This window comes from Halyomorpha halys, unplaced genomic scaffold, assembly GCF_000696795.3.
Source record: "Halyomorpha halys isolate HHAL.00 unplaced genomic scaffold, Hhal_1.1 Scaffold388.1, whole genome shotgun sequence".
Classification (NCBI taxonomy): Eukaryota; Metazoa; Arthropoda; class Insecta; order Hemiptera; family Pentatomidae; genus Halyomorpha; species Halyomorpha halys.
The window spans coordinates 634,917-656,257 of record NW_027114767.1 but is presented as its reverse complement, the minus strand read 5'-3'; the positions used below and the strand labels follow the sequence as shown (position 1 = coordinate 656,257).

Sequence of the window (21,341 nt, the reverse complement as noted above, 5' to 3'; positions counted from 1 at the left end):
AGGTCATTGTGAAATTGATCACTTGTCAGATTATCGCATTTCTTTTTTTAACTTTCTAAAACCACATAAGTGTCAAAAGTAAAAATTCATCATTTTCTACAATACTACATTTTTTCGTAGAAGACATTTTTATTTGCAGGAATTAAATTTCTATTATCAATAAGAACAGTACCACGTTACCACATAGAAGGTACCACTATTATAATGATTCTGAAATGTTAAATTTTTTTTGTTATAATCGATGAACATGTTTTGCTATATTTGTTCATAAGATAATCCAGAGTAATGGGGCACACAAAAGAAAATTGAGTCAACAATAATTTTTTGTTCTATCAATTATATTCAATAAGTACAGGCAGATTTAAAGTTAGCACTAGAGCAGACATGTGGTCAGGCAACTTCAAGATGAATCAATCTAGCTTTTTTCTCCAGAAAGCAGTAGCTATAGAAGTACAACCATTGTCTCACTGGAGGAGTTGTTTAACAAAAAAGAAAAATCTTGCGTTATCATTACATTCCAGTCAGTGAAGAACACTAGTATTGGCTAGGTCAGTGAAAGGCCAGTTACAACACTTGATGATCGGAATGGAATGCGAGGGAAATGATGACACTAATCACAGGCTAACACATGTAATTTAAACGAACTTCCAATTGCTGAACACTGAAGAGTGTAATCGTACAGACACACAGTACGACCCAGTGAAGATATTTCATCAGGTGGCGTATTACAGCACTGACATGTTTTAAAAATACATGAATAATTATAGCACTGGGTTGAAGATCATAGAGACATGTTACTCACCGAAAGAGCTGTCGTGTGAGCTAAAACACAGTATGAAATGGCACTGACCACTTACTACTACACATCCAACGACTCACAGCCTGAGACTGGGCGTGTATGGAGTGGTGGGGGTATAACGAATCCCCGAGGGCTACGTGTCCCCGCTCAGCATATCTCCCGCCTTATCGATCCAGGCGCGATACATCGATCTCTCTACTACTATCGATGGTTGTAGTAGGTACGGTGATTCAGACCGCGGCACTGTTTGGAGTGAATGGAAACCGGTCATATATTTTTAGATCTCCCTGACCGTGATTACTGCAACCGGCGCCTGCTAATGCAACTAGATCACTTGTATTACAAAATTATATGGTTTAGCCGATTTTTTTTTTATTAGTACTTCACATCGTTAATAAAACGATTTCCACATAGTCATACTAATCGCGTCTGTTTTTAGTGTTCAAAATTATCATATCTCTCAAAAGCTATTAAAAACATATAGTAAAATTTACAGAAATAGTACCTAGTATGAAAAACGCAATTAAATCACAAATATACTTCGACGATACACTAGTCCACCAGTTAATATAGTGCCAAGAACTGAATTCCTCAGAAGGAAACAGTATATAAAATTGGGTTGTGAGATTTTATATTAAAAAACCTAAAAAAAAAAAAAACCAACTGAATCTAGTCTCTCAAATCATCGAAACTGAGACTAAAATGTTCATCTCCGGCTCCATTATGAACTAGAAGGACTAATAAGAGATTTGATTAAATGACATGTAAAAAAGTTATGACTACATCTGACACGCCCCGCAATGCGAGGAAGCTTGTACTGCTGGGTGCTGTTCTCTAAGTCGAATATCCTATCACTATTCTGTCTTCTAATTTACTAATCATCACTTTTCTTGAGTCTTGAATAAACAGATATTTGATGTTTTTTTTTTCTTTGTTGGGTAACAACATATATGGCCCACCGATTAATATAATTGTTATTTTTTGTTTTAAAACCGATAGCCAATTATAATATAATGATTTATGGAACATGGAAAAAGGATGGGTTGAATCCTTCGTTTTGAAAATGTTTTATGATTGAAAATAATAGATGAAACCTTAATTTGTTTTGGGAGTGCTAGAGCGTTGGTAGGGACCAATGGTCACGTTTATGATCTGGCTGCAGGAGTATGCTTAAACAGCCAGCAGAACATGGTTGGAGGATTGGAGAGGAAAAAGTGGAGAATGTTCGCCGCTAAGAAGGAAGGCATTCTCAAAGGGCAACAACGTATAGGGTCTGCCGATTAATATAATTGTTGATTGGAAAAGATGGTCGGGGGGTGGGGTCAGCAAAGGAACAATTTAAATAAACAAAACAATATTTATTTATGCAGGCATAAATAAATACTTTTTTTTGTTTATTTATGTTGCTCCTTTGCTGACCGCACCCCCTGACCATCTTCTCCAATCAGTAATCTATGGTCAATTATATACACCTCATTAATATAATTGTTCTTTTTTGTTTTAAAACCGATAGCATACTGTAACATAACGATTTATGAAACAATTATATTACCACTTACATAATTATTTAACAAACAAGAATACCTTCAAGTGGGATAGTCTGTTACCTCGGTGTGAAATTTGAAAGAGGATTCAACGTGAAGCCTCATTTGGATTTCTTGAAAAAATTGCTTGAACGTCCTTCGCCTTGTCGGGGCACCTTTTGGGGCCTTTGATATCCAGCGACATATAAAGAAGTGGCCGAGGGTATTTTGAAATATGTGTCTCTTGTCTGAAACCAGATTCTCTCCAGCCGATAGAAGGACTGATTGGCGACTATCCAATGGACGGATTTGGTCCTTTTTGCCTACCTCTGACAGAATACCTAGAGGTTGCCACTTCGTACTAACCAGAGTAGGAATGTGCAGATTCATTTCTCAGGAACGCCCATACGGTTATGGAACCCAGACACCCTCAATTTTCATGCAGATAAATCTTAAATCTTACTTTTATTATTATGTAGTAGATACATTGTATCATACCAGTTTTATAAAACAGTCACTGCTAATGTTGTGTAATGAAAGTTAATATGTATTCAGATATTGTTCCCAGAGAAGAAATACATGTTTATTCAAAGCCCTTTGGAATAAGGGAAGCTTGTTTAAACCTTTTAGGCAAACCGAAGTGTTGTCAGGATTAGCGAGAAATTGGCTGGAAGGATAACTACGTGGATAATACGTTTTCCTTAAAAAATAGGGAAAACGTTTTGGCTTCAAGAGCTGCATTCATAAGCAGCAAGGTGGGAAGTAGTTGCATAACCGTCCTGTTGCCTATGTCTGTACACACATTTGCATTTTACATACAAATAAGTTTGTTACGGTCCGTATCGCTTAAGTGAAATTTTGTCATCTATGCTAAAATGTAGAAAGGAAGATGTCACAACTCCATATCCTTTGTGAAATACTTTACTTTTGGGTGTTTTATTATCAACGACCTCGATTCATCAATTCATCATTCTAGCATAATGTCTATATTGTGTTACGTAGATCTAAGTGATCAGGGTGATTTCCAAAAAAAAGTGAAAAATAGTTCTCTCTAAGATCTAGGGATATCAATCAATAATATTTAAAATTATACTTAAAAATTTCCTGTAATTTAAAGTGGTATTAATAATTAAATAATTAATCTTTCATTTGTGAAGTGGTAATTGGATTTGTGGACGGCATTGAAGAACTATTTTTTATTGAACAATGCAACATATAATTAGATTTTGAACTTGATTTTTTTTATTTGTATAGTGATTTTTATATTTCTTCTATATTCCATTTAAAATAATTTCTTCGTGATGATATATCTTTTATGCATTTATACATGATATTGTCCACTTTTTTTTCAACTGCATTTCTTGCCTACTTGGTTTATTATATTTATTTGGGAAATATACTGGACTGTCGTCGGCAAACGTATCTGGAGCAAAGTCAGTCAATATTTCATGAGTTTTATTTTTGTTAATAATATAATTTAATGTAGGTTTTTTTTTATTACTACTTGTCTGGCAACCAACCTATTCAAACCGTGGTAGTAGAATCAAGTTTCCATTCCCTGGGACTGCCACAAAATTAGAGTCAATCGTAGGAATAGTAGTTTTCATGATATTTGCTAAAATAAATTGATTTATAGTTGTTGGGACAATAAGTTTGATTTATTTCAGAAACCGTTGGACGTACAGATGTTTGCCAGCACTTAAAGCTAGTTAAATTTACTACAAAATAGTTAATTAGGTTTATCTTTGTAGAAGTAGTAGTATTTATGACATTTGACAAAATAAACTCACAAAATGTTAATTTATAGTTATTCGTATGAAATTTAACTTATTATAAAGTAGTTTATGACACTCATCTTCGTCGGAGAAGTAGTTTTTATGATATTCACATATGAATATAAATTTGGCAAATGAAAATTTGTCTGAACAACTATAAATCAATTTATTTTAGCGAATTTCATGTAAACTATTATTCCTACGAAGATAAATACCATAAAATACTTTATAGCTCATTAAACTAGCTTTAATGTGAGTGCTAATAGACATCTGTACGTCAAATGGTTTTTGAGATATAGATTTTTCAAAATAAATTCACGAATTACTGATCTTTAAGTACGTCCCATACAACGTTTTTTTATATCTCGAAAACTATTTAACGTAAATAACTCTATTAGGGCTCATATTTTAGCAAATTTGCTCTTCTTTAAATTACGTTCTCTTAGGTTTTCTTGTGTTGTTCCTACTTTTTCAAATATAGAGCTCCGAATGAAAAATTAGTTTTTTATATCGCTTTGAAACAGGCGCCATTTTTTATTCCTCCTACCTATACTTGGCAGACTCATGAATTTTGACTAGTAATTATACATAGTTTTCTTTAAAGTAATCAAAAATTGGGGTGAGATAGCTCCTTTTTTTCTCCTCTTGGGCTCTTGTACTATCCGAGGCTGCTGTGAGATCGACGTGTTAACTTCTTCGGCTACACACGGCCCGTAATATATAGATTAACGTTTATTATAATAACTCTATATTATGTATTAGAATCAGCATATTTCATTTAAAATTAGTTTACAGTCAGAGCGTGGTAGTTCACACAATGTGAATAAATTCTGGTTATTGGAAAATTGTATCTCAGAAACAATTAGACGCATAGATGTTTTTTAGCACTGAAAAAGTAGCTTATAACGGTTTTCTTCGTAAACTGGGCAGCTTTGACGTGGTCTGACGCGATGAAACAGACCGCTTTAAATTGCTGACCCAGTATATCTTTATTCAGAGTGAACTGAGCTTTAAAATGAGCCCTCATTCGAAAATATGTCCTTTAGGTTAAATTAAGTACAAATTTGGACTACTTTGTATGGTCGCCTTTTTGTGTTTCGACCTTTCTCGGCTGCCATGCCTACAGATTCTAGCTTAGCTACCGAGACTTTAAACAAACTTGATGTTTGGTTAATTCAGAACGCTTGAGCCGAATGTATCAGTTGTCAGCTCTTTTACCGTTAGTGTAGGTGTATTTTTTATTTCCCACCATGAATGTCGGCAACGGAACTACCCGTCTCTGGTCCTCTCCCTACCAAGAAGGATCGAGTTTCTTCCCAGAACTATATTATTAAATTCAATCAACTACTGCAGTCCACACCATAATCCAAACTCCAGCTTTTTCGATCTCTATAATACTTTTCATTAAACTACTGCACCTGATTAATCATTCACTGACTGTACAACCTCCTTGTGGAATTCCACTCCTCCTCTAGTCAGCAACGGCCCCTCTCTTTTTACTTTCAAATCCCGTCTCTGTTTTTAACACCTGTCTCTTCCAGGATCACGATTTCCTACTGCTCTGAATACATGTAAACATTTCTAAGTAATAATTTTTCCTTTTTATTTTGTATATTTATTACTATACATTTTGGTAGGAAGATAGTCCTGTTGGCGGCCACTAAAGGTACAAAATAAATAAACAATAAAGCTTACAAGAAAAGAAATCCAACCAAAAAAAAATCAAATTTATATATAAACCATGTAACGCCACGAGAGCGATATAAGAAATAAAGATAATAAATATAGAAGACTAAATAAATATAGAAAAATGGGTTAAACCAGTCAATCATAATTCTTGGCACCTTTGTATTCAGCGGAAACCGAAAAGACGTTACGTACACATACAAACATTCATAAATTAAAATAAATATAATAAACACCTCAAGTTGTTGCTCGGTGTACCATGAAATTGGCGAGTGGTTCCGCTATGATTCAATGACTTGTGGTGCAATGCCGTCTATAGGTCACATGTGTAAAAAAATCGCTATAGTGAAACATGGGCTCTGAACGATCTAGGGTATCGGGGTCAGATGGTTATGGTATGATTTTTTGTGTTATATATTCCTTGAGGAAAAAGGTATGTTATTAGATTTACACGACCAATAGGCTATTTACTCAAAACATATTAAAAACTCTATTTTTTCCCAAAATAAATAGGTACGTTAATCTATAAAGGTGTTGAAAATACAAGGAGGAAAGAGACTCCCAGACTGATGCATTATTAGAAAATGATAGTTGAATCTTAATCATGCAATATTTAGTTTTAAGATTTTAATAAATGCTATCAAATGGTAATGCTATATAGCATTAATTAACTAATCTTACCCACAAAAATTTACAGAGTTCTAAGTCTGATGGGTTTAAGATAGATAAAACATGACTAGATGTAATCTTATTTTATAATTCAATCGCAATTTGCTTCTTAGGCTCAAATGTATTATTGTAAATGAAATATTTTAAAATAAATTTATTTATCCTGTTGGCTTATAAAAGTAGCATGTTCGAGGTGGACTCCTGAAGCAATCCAACAGATAGGGGGAAATGGGATAAGGGGAGAAAGAGGAAATATGTTTACTGGGGTCAGGGTACCGGGCCCGAGAGTTAATAAGGTTTCTTGCTTGAGTAGAATGTTTCAAATAAAGTTTTATAGGTTTTAGACATTAATATATAAAATATCGTTAGGTATATTATATAAAATATTAATAATCATGATATATATTTATATACACACCCCATGGAATGGGGCTAAACAGTTACTAATTATTTTATTACACTAAGCATGTTACTTATCTAACTATATATCTAGAGTTATTAGGGGATCTATAATCCTATAAAAATAAAAAATCAATTACGGAGAATTTTTTAAATGTATCTCAAACAAATAAGCTATGACTAAGAGGGCTGAATGAATTTTAACTTATATAATAATTTCTGAGGAATTAAAAACCCTTGCAGCTTCAACGCTCTTTTATTAATTAACCATCATATTATTAATTATTAATGCGATAACGTTTCAGAGTTTTGTCGATTTTCAAATAGTTTCCTTTTAAAAAAGAAGAATATATAAATTTAAAATACCTATGTACACTTTAGGACCTCTTGCAGCTCGGCTTGATGTTTCCGTGCTCTCTACAGGAATAGTACCCTTTCTAATTTATCTCACAAACTCTATAATTGTCAAGGACCGTCTTATTTAAGTGCTTTCCGAAGGTTATTGTCCATTCACATAATCAATATCGTATTAAAATGAAATATTACGATAAACCAGCTAACTTTTTTTCATTTGACTTCAAATAAAAAGTTATTCGAAATTTAGAAACAAATAATTAGTAACTCAGAAATATCATTCATTCACTTTTTCTGGACCCGAACTTTCCGATATCGCATATCTCTCGTACATCAGTTAAGCAAATTACAGTTTTGAGATTTGCTATACCATTTAGTTAACTGTTCAAAATCGAGAAAACAACCTTCTTTTTATCTCATAATAAATAGGATAAAAGTTGGAAATGTAGAAACCTCTCTCCGGGATTTAGTGGCATTCGTTCACCTCATCAGGTTTATCTAATTTTTGAGGTTTCTACTTTTCCTTGCTCGGTTATCATATTCATTTTAGGCTAAACTAATAAGCTATTGTTTCTGAAAACTGCCATAATTATTTAGTCATGCGTTACTTCAAAGTATGCGAGGTATTTGTCAATCCGATGCGCTTATTAATTTCTCGTGGCTGCTACTCCCGTATAAATCCATGCCGGTACTCCACAAGGTTCAGTCATTTCTCCCATTCTGTTAAACCTCTAATTCTAAGTCCACGACATCATTCATTCCACACATACCTTCATAGCTATGTTCGCTGATGATACAGCAGTGCTCTCTCAACATGATGACATAATAATAACTAGAAATAAATTAAATAAATAAATAAATAAAGTCTCCTTGATGAACTACAAAAATACTTCAATAAATGGATGATTAATCTGAACATTGAAAAATGTAATTCGAAAATTATTACCCTCAGGCGCCCACCAGAACTGATCCTTAAAGGTAAAAATGTAAAATGAAATCTTGCCAGTAAGTAGAGACCAGAGATATACCAGAGAATTCATCTCGATCGATGCCTTACCTGGAACCACCTTACCAACATCAAACAAACTCAAACCTACGCAATGCTATATCCTATCCTAAATAGAAAATCCAAATTAAAACCAGAAACAGCTATTCTTATTTTTAAAACAATTCTCAGGCCACTGCTGATGAATGGGTGTGAAGTCTGGGAACGGCATTGTACCTTTACGAAAAGGAAAAGATAACAATCTTTTCAAAATAAAGTCCTAAGAATTGCAGTGGATGCTCTTTGGTTTGTAAGAAACAACCAATTGCATCCGAAATTATTAAAAGAGACAATACAGGATTACATCAAAAAAGTTTCATGAAGTTCCACTCCCAGTTACCTATAGTTTAAGGAGCAGTGACCTACAACCTGGGAAACCCAACCACAACTAGAAGACTTAAGCCCAGGCTGCTGCAGGGCATCCTGTTATAAGTTTTATATGTGTGAGTTCTGTTATTGTTATTCTAAAATTTTTATTTTATCTTAATTTCTTTTTTTTTTCTCTTCATCTTTTTTTAAATTAACTTTCTTTTTATTTATTTTTTTTCTAGTTGAAGTCAATTATTTATTTTTTAAATCCGGAAATAAATCATTGTTTATTGTTGTTATTAACTTTACTTTTATGGTTTATTAAGAATTATTATTTTAAGCTATCTTTTTTATCTAAATTTGTTTAAATTTATAATATTGTATATAGTTAGGAGTGTCTTTTTGTATGAGACTATACCCGCCCCCCATAATCAACTGTAAAAATAAAAAAAAAAATTACCTCTTATATTAACCATGTAAGGTTCGCCGATCTGGAACACTACTCCCCTATCAAACAGATAATGCCTCCACTCACTTATTCCTAGTTTGATGAACTAATTATAGAAGATGTATCGAAAATCACTAATTATTTTAGTTTTAATAGTTAAATTTTCTTTTGAATACCAAAAAGCGTTTGGAAAAATTGTATATATGTCTGTCATTTTCTCAAAATTATCATTTTTATACTTGAAGAAGTTTGTCGGGGGGTGCGGTCAGCAAAGAACAACATAAATAAACAAAACCATATTTATTTATTTTATGCCGACGTTTCGACCTGAGTTTCAGGTCTTCATCAGGGCTATAGAACAAAAGAGATAACAACACATTTAGAGTAACATACAATTGAAAAGGAATAGTATACAAACAAATTTAGAATTATATAAAATATTGAATTAAATTATAAATGATATAAAATGATAATTGATAATTGAATAATACAAGATTTTTTATTGATTGATATTTGTGGAATTGTATGGTAGTAAATTGAAAACAGTGACAGATGAAATATAATATCATTTAGGTAAGAAGATTATAATATAAGATATGTAAGTAGTGTCTAAAAATTGAAAAAATTAAATAATTTAAATTGAGGCTATAGAACAAAAGAGATAACAACACATTTAGAGTAACATACAATTGAAAAGGAATACCCCCCGACAAACTTCTTCAAGCATTAATCTACGGTCAACTATCTACACCTCAATATCATTTTTATAAATTGGTGAACCCAGTGATCGAATGAAAGTGAGTGCGAACAAATGACAAATATTCCAAAAAAGCAACAAGGTCTTCTTTCAATAAAGCTTCATCCGTTCACGGTTTATTACTTAATTTTTATTTTATTATATAATTTCATTTCATTAATATCCTCATGTTCTATGACTGACAACCAAAATTTAGTTGGAATGGTCAAAAAATAATTTATGTCCTTTTTTCGGAATTTAGGCAGACTTTTAGTTTTTTTTTAAATAAATGTAGTCGGGTTGACACTTTCTGGAAGAATGACATAAGATAATTAGGAATTTCATTTCTAAATTATAAAGAAGAAAACAAATTGGAAACAATCTTTTAAAACGTTAGTCGGGTGGTTCATTACCAAAAAATGTGGTTCGCAAATTTCAGTTCTGTATTAACACGACACAAATTTGATGTCAATCATCCTTAAAATTATTTTCACAGTTCCTAAGGTTTCTAAAAACTTCCTCATCCCTCCTTAAATTGCTGTTAAATATAAAACCTACCACGTTTTTTTTATTAAATTTTTCCCACGAAGCTAAGAGTATTCTGTTACACACTTAATACACCTTTGAAAAAATCACTTTGCGTAACACGAGAAACTAGTGGATAGTAAGATCAAGGGAGGCGGAATATATTTTAAAAAATAGTATATCAGATTGATAAAGTTTTTCTTGGAATTGTTGTGGTATCCTCATTCGTCAGAAACAACATATTACGCCAAGATCCCGATATTCCCGTACACTATTTTAAGAACATGACTTGCAGAGGATTCAATAAAAAATAGAAGGGCAAACATATCTCTTGAAATAGGTAATGCTCAGAACGGAAAGTACTGTGATGAGACAACCATTAATTTTTTTATGTTACTCAAATATGGTAAAAAAAACCCAAAAAAAAAACCATCGTTTAGTGTATTTAATTCCCTTATGTAATGTATGCGTGCCTAGAGAAGAAATAGTAAATGTATCCTTTATCTTTTAAGGTTTGGTCTTTAAAAACATTTTAAAAAATACTATTCAATGGAACTATTTTATTTCCTCTTATAGTATTTTTTTTCTTATTAATTATATTTTTGGTTTTTTTTTGGATACCTTCACTTGATCATTAAAAGAACTTATATCAGCGAACTCCTTTTATGTGTTTTGTTCTTATTTAAAACCTATAAAATCAATAAATAATGAAGGTGGAGATTAAACTTCCCTTTTTCCTAATTAATTTGTTTGTAAAAAAAGACACCTCACCTATCTCCAGTACAAAAGATTTCTGCCATTTTATTGCATATTTTTAAATATTTATCAAATAAAATCTGATTATAATACTTCTTAGTTTTATTTATTTATTTTTTTTTAAAGATGACAAATTAAAACATGATCCGTGCTGAAGGCGAGAAAAACAAAAAATAGTTTCAACTGTTTTATTTTTTTTCCATCAGGATCATCTTCTTCTAATTAACATATGATCAGTGAACTATACATAATAAAATAGCAAATGAAATCTTATATATATATATATATATATATATATATATATATATATATAACTTAGTTTATAACTAATTATAAACTAAAAGTCGGAAATGATTTGATTGTTTTTTTTTTGGAATAACTCTTTTAGGGGGTACGATAAATCATCGTCAGATATCTTAGGAAGTTTTCACTGCAGTGTTTCCATAGTTCAGCAATTATGTTATCTTCTCCTGCTGCTTTATTATTCTTAAGTTGTTTGATAATTTTTTTAATTTCTTCCAAGGTTAGTAGTTTTAAATCTGGTTGACAAGTGGTATTGTTTTGAAGGTTTCATTAGGAACTTCACACTTATGTAGATTCCTAAAATATTCTGCAAACATTTTCCGTGTTATTATATGAAATTTTAAGTGTTTTTGGATCTGAATGTAGTGTAAAACAGGTGGGGTATATTTTATTAGTGTAGTTTTGAAAGATTTGTAAAAGTCCCTCGTATTGTTCTTTTTAAAGTCTGACCCTATTGATGTAAGTAAATCTTTTAAATGCTGTAATCTTGCCTTTTTTATGCCCTTTGATGTTATTTTTCTAGTCCCTATAAAGACTTGTTTGTTTGCATATGATTGTTTTATTAATTTTTAAGAATACTTTTTATTATTCAGTTTTGCCTTTTGCTGGGCATCAACCCTTTTAGTGCCGAATGAAGATGAATCGTTATTCATAGTAATACTATTCGCTCAGTCGGTACTAAAATGTTTAAATAATCATATAGAATTAAACATTCGTGCTTCACCCAAGGTTACACCGATTAAGTTGTTAGCTAACACGCTCCGCGAACAGTAAACAGAACTAAACTCCACTTCTTGAGATGAGTATTTATCTATCTTGGTCTATAGCTCATAATTTTCTTAGTCACGAGATGTGAAGTGTTATGGCATTTATATATTAAAGTTGCATGCAGCAGATAGGGCATGTCTTCTCTACTGCTCCGAGATAAGTAGATTGTCGCATTCGCTAAACGTGTGTTGATTGTCCATAACCTACGATAACGAGTGCAGAGGCATTAGCTTATCGTTCAATATCAGTCGAGTAGTTCCGGATAATGACATTAGATCCCGATAAGATAAAAATAATACAAATAATCAAGGATTTTAATGAGAACTTGGATATCTAACAGCCAGGCAATAATAAAAAAAATACATAAAAACCTTGTATTATTGGTTTCTAATGAAATGACCATTTACCTAAAGATTATTCGTGGTTTCTATTTCAATAGACAACTCAGTAAGAACAAACAAAGTTATAACGTAAAACTGTAAAAAATCACCCATCTGATCCAACACTAAATTTCTTTAATAACATTAATACTTGATACTACAGTAAAACGTAACTTAACCGACACTCCTATATAATGGAAACATCTATTAACGGACAATTTTATTAATACCCTGGCCAACAAGATTTTAATGAATTTGAAACCATCTACTCTTTTCACGGGTATAAATTTTATTCCTCATGAGCACTTTTTGTTTTTCTATAACGGAGACAAGTCAAAAAATATATATGTAAAAACTCAAGATTTCAGAACCAAATTTTTTAAAATTTTCACTTATTTTAAGTTATATAAAAGTTATATAATACTATTTTTTGCCAAATATAGTGAAGTATTAATAAAAAAATACATTAAATAAAGAGTATGCACTACTTATTTTACATAGGTATGTGTGTAATTATTTAATTACTAATTAATTTCAAATAAGTGAGAAAATGTATGTTATTTAGATATAATAATTCGTATTAAATTAAACCAAGAAGCCAGCCTTGTCTTATTTCGATTGTTTCGTTCTGAATACTACCTTCATTTGGTCAGAAATTTTGTCTATTTATTTTATTAATAGTTTTTGTATAGTAGCATAAAGGATAAGTAATAAAAAATTAAAAACTACTACTCTTATGAAAAATTATGGGCCAAATAGATAATGAAGATTAATTAATAATTAGAATTAATTCTAATTAAGTCCACCAATGTGGAATCACTCGACAATCCCGGTAAATGTAAATGAAATTATAGTCGGAAGATCTTGAACCATCTTCCTACAATATACCTGCGGGTCAAGAAATGTACAAAGATAGCAAAGAAACTGTTAGCAACCGATGTTTAGCCCCTCTTTAAAACAATGTTAAAAACAAATAATGACTGCGATAAATGAATTTTAATTTTTGTTTTTAATGTGAAAATTGATTATTAGCAATTGTTGTTTTGACCTGGGCAGAATAGCCTGCATGAAGTTGAGTTTTTAAATCATTTAATTCAAAAATTGTATTAAGAGTGTCCCTGAGGAGGGCCGGATTGGCCGAAACGTTGGACTTGTTAGGAAAATAAAATGTGTTGAGACTAAAATGGATAGAAATTAAATTATTTATTTAAACAACATTAACCAGTCTCAAGAAAGTACCTAAGATTATAAATCAATTATCTTTTAATATAATACGATCTTGGAATATAGGAGGCATATTTTATTATTTTGGTATATAGTAGTCTGATTCTATAGATTAATGAAATTTAACTTTTGAAAAACTAATGAGTTATTCAACAATGACTTATTACTTTCATCACTAAATATTTGGTGTGAAGATTAATGTGACTTTCTTTACTCCAAAGTCATTTACTTTACTTAATACATACCTCGTTTGCTAGTGAACGGTTTCCATGGGTACTTGCACAAAATACTTTATAATACCGATAAAAAAAAAAAGAAACAGATTTTCGCCCATTGTTTGCAGGATACTATTTGGTACACAACCATCGAGGGTCATATTCCTAAAAAATAAAAAAAGAAGACAAATTTGAAGGGATAGTATTTAATTGTTTATTTATTTTTTAAGGCTTTGCATAATTACCATATAATATTGTATGTTCATTTGTTTATCTTCATAAATAAATTAGGGGAGTATGGAAACTTAAAGCGACCATTCTTTTAAAGCAGTAGTAGTGGATGCCGATGAAGAATTCCGAGGATTCACAGTAGCTTATATTGAGGATTTGGTACAAAATTACAAAAAAAAACAAATACAAAAAAAACATTGACCCAGTAATTACGGATAAAAGCCAAGGATGGCCAAAAGATGTTTTTTTTTAAATTTTGAGATGTCATGTAGAAACTCAAATTTTGATGGCATTATTATTTTTTTTATTAGTCAATTGTTGAAATTATTAAATTAAAAAAAGAGTTAAATCGATTTCATAATAAGTTGTCAAGTTCATGTTTCAAGCCTATTGATTATTTCAGTGATCAATAAATTTTGATTTTCTATCAAATTTATTAAAATAATAGATAATCAAGAAAATCCGAATATTTTCTTATAATTCGTTCCAACTGAAATTTTATATAGTAAATTTCAGAACTCAGATCTTACATTGTCATTGAAACTCGTGTTATAGGTATAAATACAAAAATTTTATTATTGCATTATTAAATATAATCAAAAATTGCATTTTTGTATATCCGTTTTATGTATTGCATAATTACATTACATTAAAATTAAAATTTTCATGTTAGAAAAAAAACTAAATTTTTCCCCGTTGAAATGCTAAATTAAGTATAGATAATAGTAGAATCAAATCGTCAGAAAAAAGTCAGTTTTTTCCTCTGCTGAAAAACAATTTTTATACCCGTGACCTTTTGCACTTTAAGCAACAGTGTGTAAAGGTGATAACTGGTCACATTGCAATACATTCGTTTTACGCCCAAAGGACTATATATATATTACTCGTATTTCAAATATAGACCGTGTGTATTTTATTAAATTCTCTCGTTCCATCAATTCATTACCAAAGCTGACCGTCAGAAAATTGAATTGGTTGAAGAGGTGTTAGGATTAAATATAAAATGTATTTACTCTTCAGTAAGTTTTATTATCACTTTAATTTTTTTTTAATGATATAAAACATTTTTATAGATCTGTACTATAATAGTGAATTAATATTCAAATTACTTATTCCTGTCGAACAGATCCTTTACTTAGGACTACATCTGGACAAACGACTGACATGGAATCCTCATACAAAACTAAAAAGAAAAGAAACACTTCGTTGATTCCGACTATTACAACATTTACTAGACAAACGGTCCAAACTTCCAATCCATTACAAAAGACTGATCTACATGACTGTTACCCTATCTGGACATACGGAATTGAGCTAAGGGCTCTACTAAACCATCGAAATTCTTCCGAATTCGATCCTTACGGTCCAAAATCCTTCGTAAAATCCTTAATGCTCCTTATTTTGTCACAAATCAAATCATCCATCAAGACATCAATGTCCCATATGTTGTCGATTTGGCCAGAACCAGATACCATTCCTTCCATGATAAACCTCCCAACCATCCAAATCCACTTGTTTTTAACCTGGTTTATCCTTCATTATCTAATAATCCTCCTAGGCGTCTTAAAAGAAGATGGCCTCGAGATCTCCTCTAAAATTGTTATTGGAGTTCTATTAATGGGTATATTCTCCATATGTATGTATCATGTCACTATGTCACCTACAGCAAATTTACTTGTTGTATATATTTTTATACAATTGTAAATAACAATTATTGTTGTAAATAAATGAATTATTTTAACAAATATGCAAATTATTGAAACTACAGTTTAATATGCTAAAGGGTGTGATAAAATTGGCAAAGACATCTTAGAGGCTCTAATCAATGACATCGATAACCCTTTACTAATCTTCAATTGATAATATAGCGTGATACAATTTATTTATATATTCCAGTTATAATAATTATTTTGGGGTTATTAAATTTAATTTGATTAGCAATGAATGTTACTGGCAGGATTGTATATTGTTGTGCTTAAGCAATACTTTGTTTTCACCTAATCATGAAATAATTAATTCTTCGAAAAAACATAAAATAATGATTTATCCTTTGTTATAATACTAATCAAATCATTTTAATTTTTGTTAATTAATTTATATATGAGTGTTGTTGAAACCAAGGCAATTAGTGAATTCTCTGTAAAAAATATAAATGAATCTCAATAATTTGACTGATTTATCTGTTTTTCATCAGATGGAATAATTCCATTCTAAATTTCAAAGCGACGTTAATAACAAACATGAGTGAATAAAACAAAAAATTATTTTTGCGTAAATAACATATCAGTTTTTGGAGTAAAACTATTATTTTTATGTACTGCAAAAGCCGTTTAATTGTCATATAAAACATTGACATATAAAATATATGTTTTTCTACGAAATCTAGATGTCAAATTTTGATTCCTTCCACGTAACTAATAAAAAATCGTTTCACTTGATAAATTTTGCTTTTAAAAAAACGAAATTGGTAATCTTTTTCAATTTTTTTTCGGCCGAAATTCCCATTGGAGTCCTATACTGCCTAACCATGGTTGTGGGGTCAAAGTTTTTCATTTTGTGGGACCGCCACTCAACGCCCCAGGCCGGATTCGAACCGGCACACCTAATAGACATCAAATTGGTAAGACTTTGTCCGAATAGCCTTGCAGTTTGTCGATAATATTGGTTACAATTTGAAACTAAAATGAGCTCTGTACGTCCGTTAATCATTTTTCCAAATGTAAATAATCTTCGCAAATGTATTTTTTTTTCTCTCACTATAATAAGATTATGTATACATAATAAACATAAATGCTCTTCCTTTGCCTGAAGGGCATTTTAAGGTAGGTTGTGGGATCCACTGTATGCAGAGGAGCACTGTAGCGCTTACTCGCCGTCTGCGTTGTCACGAGTGTGAATGGTTGGGTTTAGGCCGAGTCGGAACCCTTTCCCTCGGCAAGCACACCCTAGGGAACAGCTTTGCCACCTTGCCACCTGCCTGGTCTTGGTGGAGGGGCAATCTCCCGTAAGAGTGGGTTTGCACAGGTCTTCAGCTCATCAAAGAACTTGATGTGCTGTCGGCCTATGATCTCCGACACAGAGGTATGCTGGAGTTCTTGGTGGATGGCACTCCTAGCTCTCTATGGTGTGGTACTTCGGACGATCCGCCGAAGGATGGAGTTCTGGTAGCTCTGGAGCTGAAGGTCGTTTTGAAGAGGTATCGCAGTAGAGGTGCACCATAGAGCAGCGTCGGACGAACTATAGTCTTATATATTTACAGCTGTGGTGACGTGTACAGGTGTTACAGCCTATGCTATTTCTGCTTTGTAATCTTCAGCCTTTCCCTGACGTGATTGCAAATGTCTCTTATTATTTTCACTTAATTATATATGGTACATATAGTAAGGAAAAGCATTGCGACAATGAAAAATTTCGATTGAAATATGTTTCGAATTCTCCCAAGTCCAAAAGCAGTCTCGAAAAATGGTCTGTGTCTGTGAACAGTCTAACTCAAAAACAATAAGTTGTAAGAAACTGAAATAACATATTTATGTTGGGGTTACGCCCGGTAAAATCGATTGATCAGTAGTGCCACTTTATAGAATCGATTCTTCACATTTTTACAACTTTCTCTCAAAAACGACTCTAAAGATTTTTATTAAACTCGAAATTTCAACGTAGAATTAAATGTACTCTTAATATCAGCTAATATTCTGACAGGGCTTAAATAACGGTTTCTAAAAAAAACTTCCTCCAAAGCACCTTCAATTTTGTTCTCATTGTTAGCAATGATAAACAATGGATAAATATAAAATATCAAAGAATTTTATGTATAACTTAAGAAGAAAAAGGAAAAACAGAGGTATTCGATTAGGGTGAGAAAAACCGAGAACATCCGAACTATCTCGATTGCATTTCGATTAAATTGTCGTATTCTTTTCAGGTACAAAATCGATATTTGTTACTCCCACCTCATGAAACTCTAAAATAAGGATATAATAGCAACATGAAAATAAAAATTATTTGTTTATAATTGATGTGATGTGCGCACCTCACACAATTTATGTAAAATATTGTCAAATTATTCGTTCCATCCTCAGTTATCAACTAATCTTTTAATTTTAGCCTATGAAAGAATGGTTAGCATCAAAAACGTTTATAAACAAAAATTTTTACGAGAGGAATTTGAGAGAAAATCGAAAAAACTGTTCGAGTTGTAATTAGTAATTTTTTTATTAAATCTTATAAACAGAATAAATATAAAATGTAGACCAAGCATATACACGAAGAAAACATAAAGAACTGCCAAATAAGTAGTTATTAAATCTATTCAATGGCTTTAAAATTGTTATGAAATAAATAAATTCTTTAAATTTTAATAATATTTATCCATCAGTTTTATAATAATATTATTCATCCTGGTGAAGTTAGGTTTGATAACTTCCAACCTCTTAATTTGGAACATTGATATTCTAATGAAAGGCTAAGAGCCAATTTGAGAAATGAAAAAAAACAGAGCTTTTTTATTTATTTAAGAAGCAATTGATGGTTGACAAGAATTCACTTTATATTGATAATCGTCAATTCTTGTTTAAATATTGTGGTGTGCCGATATAACTATGAATTTCATACAAAGTGATACATATTGAAAGAAGATATTTGACCGTAAGAAGTAGATTGACTTAACAGTTGGTAACAGAACAGCACTCTTATCAGCCCTGACGGAACCCTACGAAGTGGATCAAAACGTTGGTTAACAATAAATAGTTCTTTGTTAGTATTTTGAAACCCTTATTGACCGCCATCCGGACTATCTTTCTATCTTTCCAATAAAGTGATACAGTGGTGGTAATAAATGGTACTTATTTATAAATTCGCGAGCTTCCTGTTTATATTTGCAACGTTGGCTATGTCAGCATAACTTCATAAACATATAACCCACTATCTCATTTATTCTCAAACCGTTAATCTAAATATATAGTGTATATTAAATACAAATAATAATTACTTTTGAAAGATACTTTTATAAATTTTCCGATAGCTGGATCATCATTTTATTTTTGTAAAAGTTTATCTTTAAAATCTTCATTTCTCTGCGAAGAGATTTCCTGTTTCAAATATATGATTTTATTTAAATATAGGCAGACGAAATCAATTTAAAAAAAAATATATATATATATATATTCAGTAAGTTTTTTACTTTCACTTACCTATATACAAATGTATAGTAAGCTTTCGAATTTTAATTACCTATATCTGTATAAGTATATATATTATGAGAAAGTAGTAAGTTACTATCGTGAATATTTTCGAATTCCAGTTTTCGACAAAATGCACATTTTGAGGTCTCTTTAGACTCAGAGGACCAAGCATAGTTTCACAAAATGGTGCGTGTGTTAGACCGAGCTAAAAAAAAAAGAAAAGTAGTTCGAAACTAAAATTAGATATTGAAGAAGGTTACACACTCGGGGTGTGACAGAATTTTTTTGTAAAATCGACTAGCCGGAAGTGCTACTACTTTGTAGAATCGATTTTTACATTTTTCTGACTTTCTTGAAAACGCCTCTAACGATTTTAATCAGCGTACAGAGGAATAATCTTTAACATCAGATAGGTCTTATGCTCATTGAAATAGTTTGACAGGGCTTAAATACTGATTTTTCAAAAAATTCCTCAAAAGTTAATTTTGTTAATTTGCAAAAATTCAAACAGTTCTCATTGTTAGCAATAATAATAAAAAATGGATGACTAGAAAAAACTGAGGAATTTTATCAATTACTAAAAGAGAACAATTAAAACAGACATTCAATTCGAACGAGGATAGAGAAGACCACCCGATTTTTTTTTTAAAGTGTGGTATTCTTGACAGGAACAACATTTATATTGTTTATTCTCACCTCGAGAAACCCTAATATACGAATTTTTATAGACAGAAAAATACAAATTTTAATTTTCAACTTACTTGTACTATCCGTTTTTTTTTAAATCACAAAAATTGCGATAACTTCAAAATAAGCAGACCAATTTACACTAAGCTTGGGAACTACAACCCTACACGTAAGTGAAAACTCTGTGATGTGCGCACTGCACCCGAATTATTTTTTCCAAACGATATGAAATGTTTTAATTTACTAGTGGAATATTCCGATTTTTTTTTTATTTATTATAAAATAAACAGACTTATACAATTATTTTTACGACAAACATACATAATATGTATGTGACAGTTGGACAAAACAAATATTATATGAGCAGCGTGATACATTTTTTAAATTGATTATATCAAATGATGTTCATACAATTTATGTGACCTGAACATTATTTAGAGACATAGAAAATATAAATTGTGTATAACGCACAGTAAATATAGTTAAAAATATAGATGAATATAATAGAATTGCGTAATATACATGGTGTTTGAGAGTTGTCCTTTACGGACATATAGTAAAGGATTCATGATATATACATATCTTAATATATACATAATATATATTGTATATACATCGTAATATATACATCAATATCTTATAACATTCACCTTCAAAGGCTTTCAATGTTATAAATTATTTAGGTTACAATAGATATATTAATATGTGTTCCAATTACTTTATTAATAAAGTGTAGACTTTAACATCCATGTAAAAATGTTGTTCAAAGTGATTAACTTGAGCATTAAGACAAGCTAGGAAGGCATCTTTATTTTACAGAAGTAGAGGCCAAACGGCACTGTATAAGTGTTATTGTCTTGTTCATCAGATCTGACACCACAGGATTTTTTTGTCTGCGGTAATATTAAAGAGACATTTTAGGCTTTTCAATTTTTTTGTCAATATTTTATACCCATTTTTAAAAAACAATTAGCATAATCTTTTTTAGAATAAAAATTTGTGTGAAGTGATGTCACGCAAGTTGCTTTTTATGATTTTTGAAAAAAAATCAAGATAGAGAGCAACATAATGGATTTTGCAGGCTTAAATTTTCCTAGGAATTAGTTTCATCAAAAACCTGTTTTTTCTTTATATTAATATATATTTAATTGTATGAAAAAAAAATTCGAATAATACATCTTACTTGGATAATTCAAATTTCAATAAAACAACTAGGTAAGAACATTGTATTACACAACAATGATGTATTGCGTAATATTGACAGGGTAGGTGAGGTCTAGTGACTTCGATTTTCTGACGTTTGTCGTCCAAGTGGCGCCTTGCGAGATA

At 31.1% G+C, this 21,341-nt stretch overlaps 1 protein-coding gene and 1 long non-coding RNA gene across 4 annotated transcripts in view; one reads left to right on the top strand and one right to left on the bottom strand.

The window, feature by feature from the left end:
- Atg13 (Autophagy-related 13) overlaps window positions 1–956 on the bottom strand; it is a 33,959-nt gene extending 33,003 nt beyond the window's left edge. For all 3 annotated transcript variants that reach the window (XM_014422743.2, XM_014422746.2, XM_014422745.2), the window contains exon 1: window positions 803–956. The gene's annotated coding sequence lies outside the window, so the exon portion shown is untranslated. The remainder of the gene's footprint in view (window positions 1–802) is intronic.
- Window positions 1–21,341, top strand: part of LOC106682085 (uncharacterized) — a 37,808-nt gene that overhangs the window by 6,050 nt on the left and 10,417 nt on the right. The gene's annotated exons all lie outside the window — the stretch shown is intronic.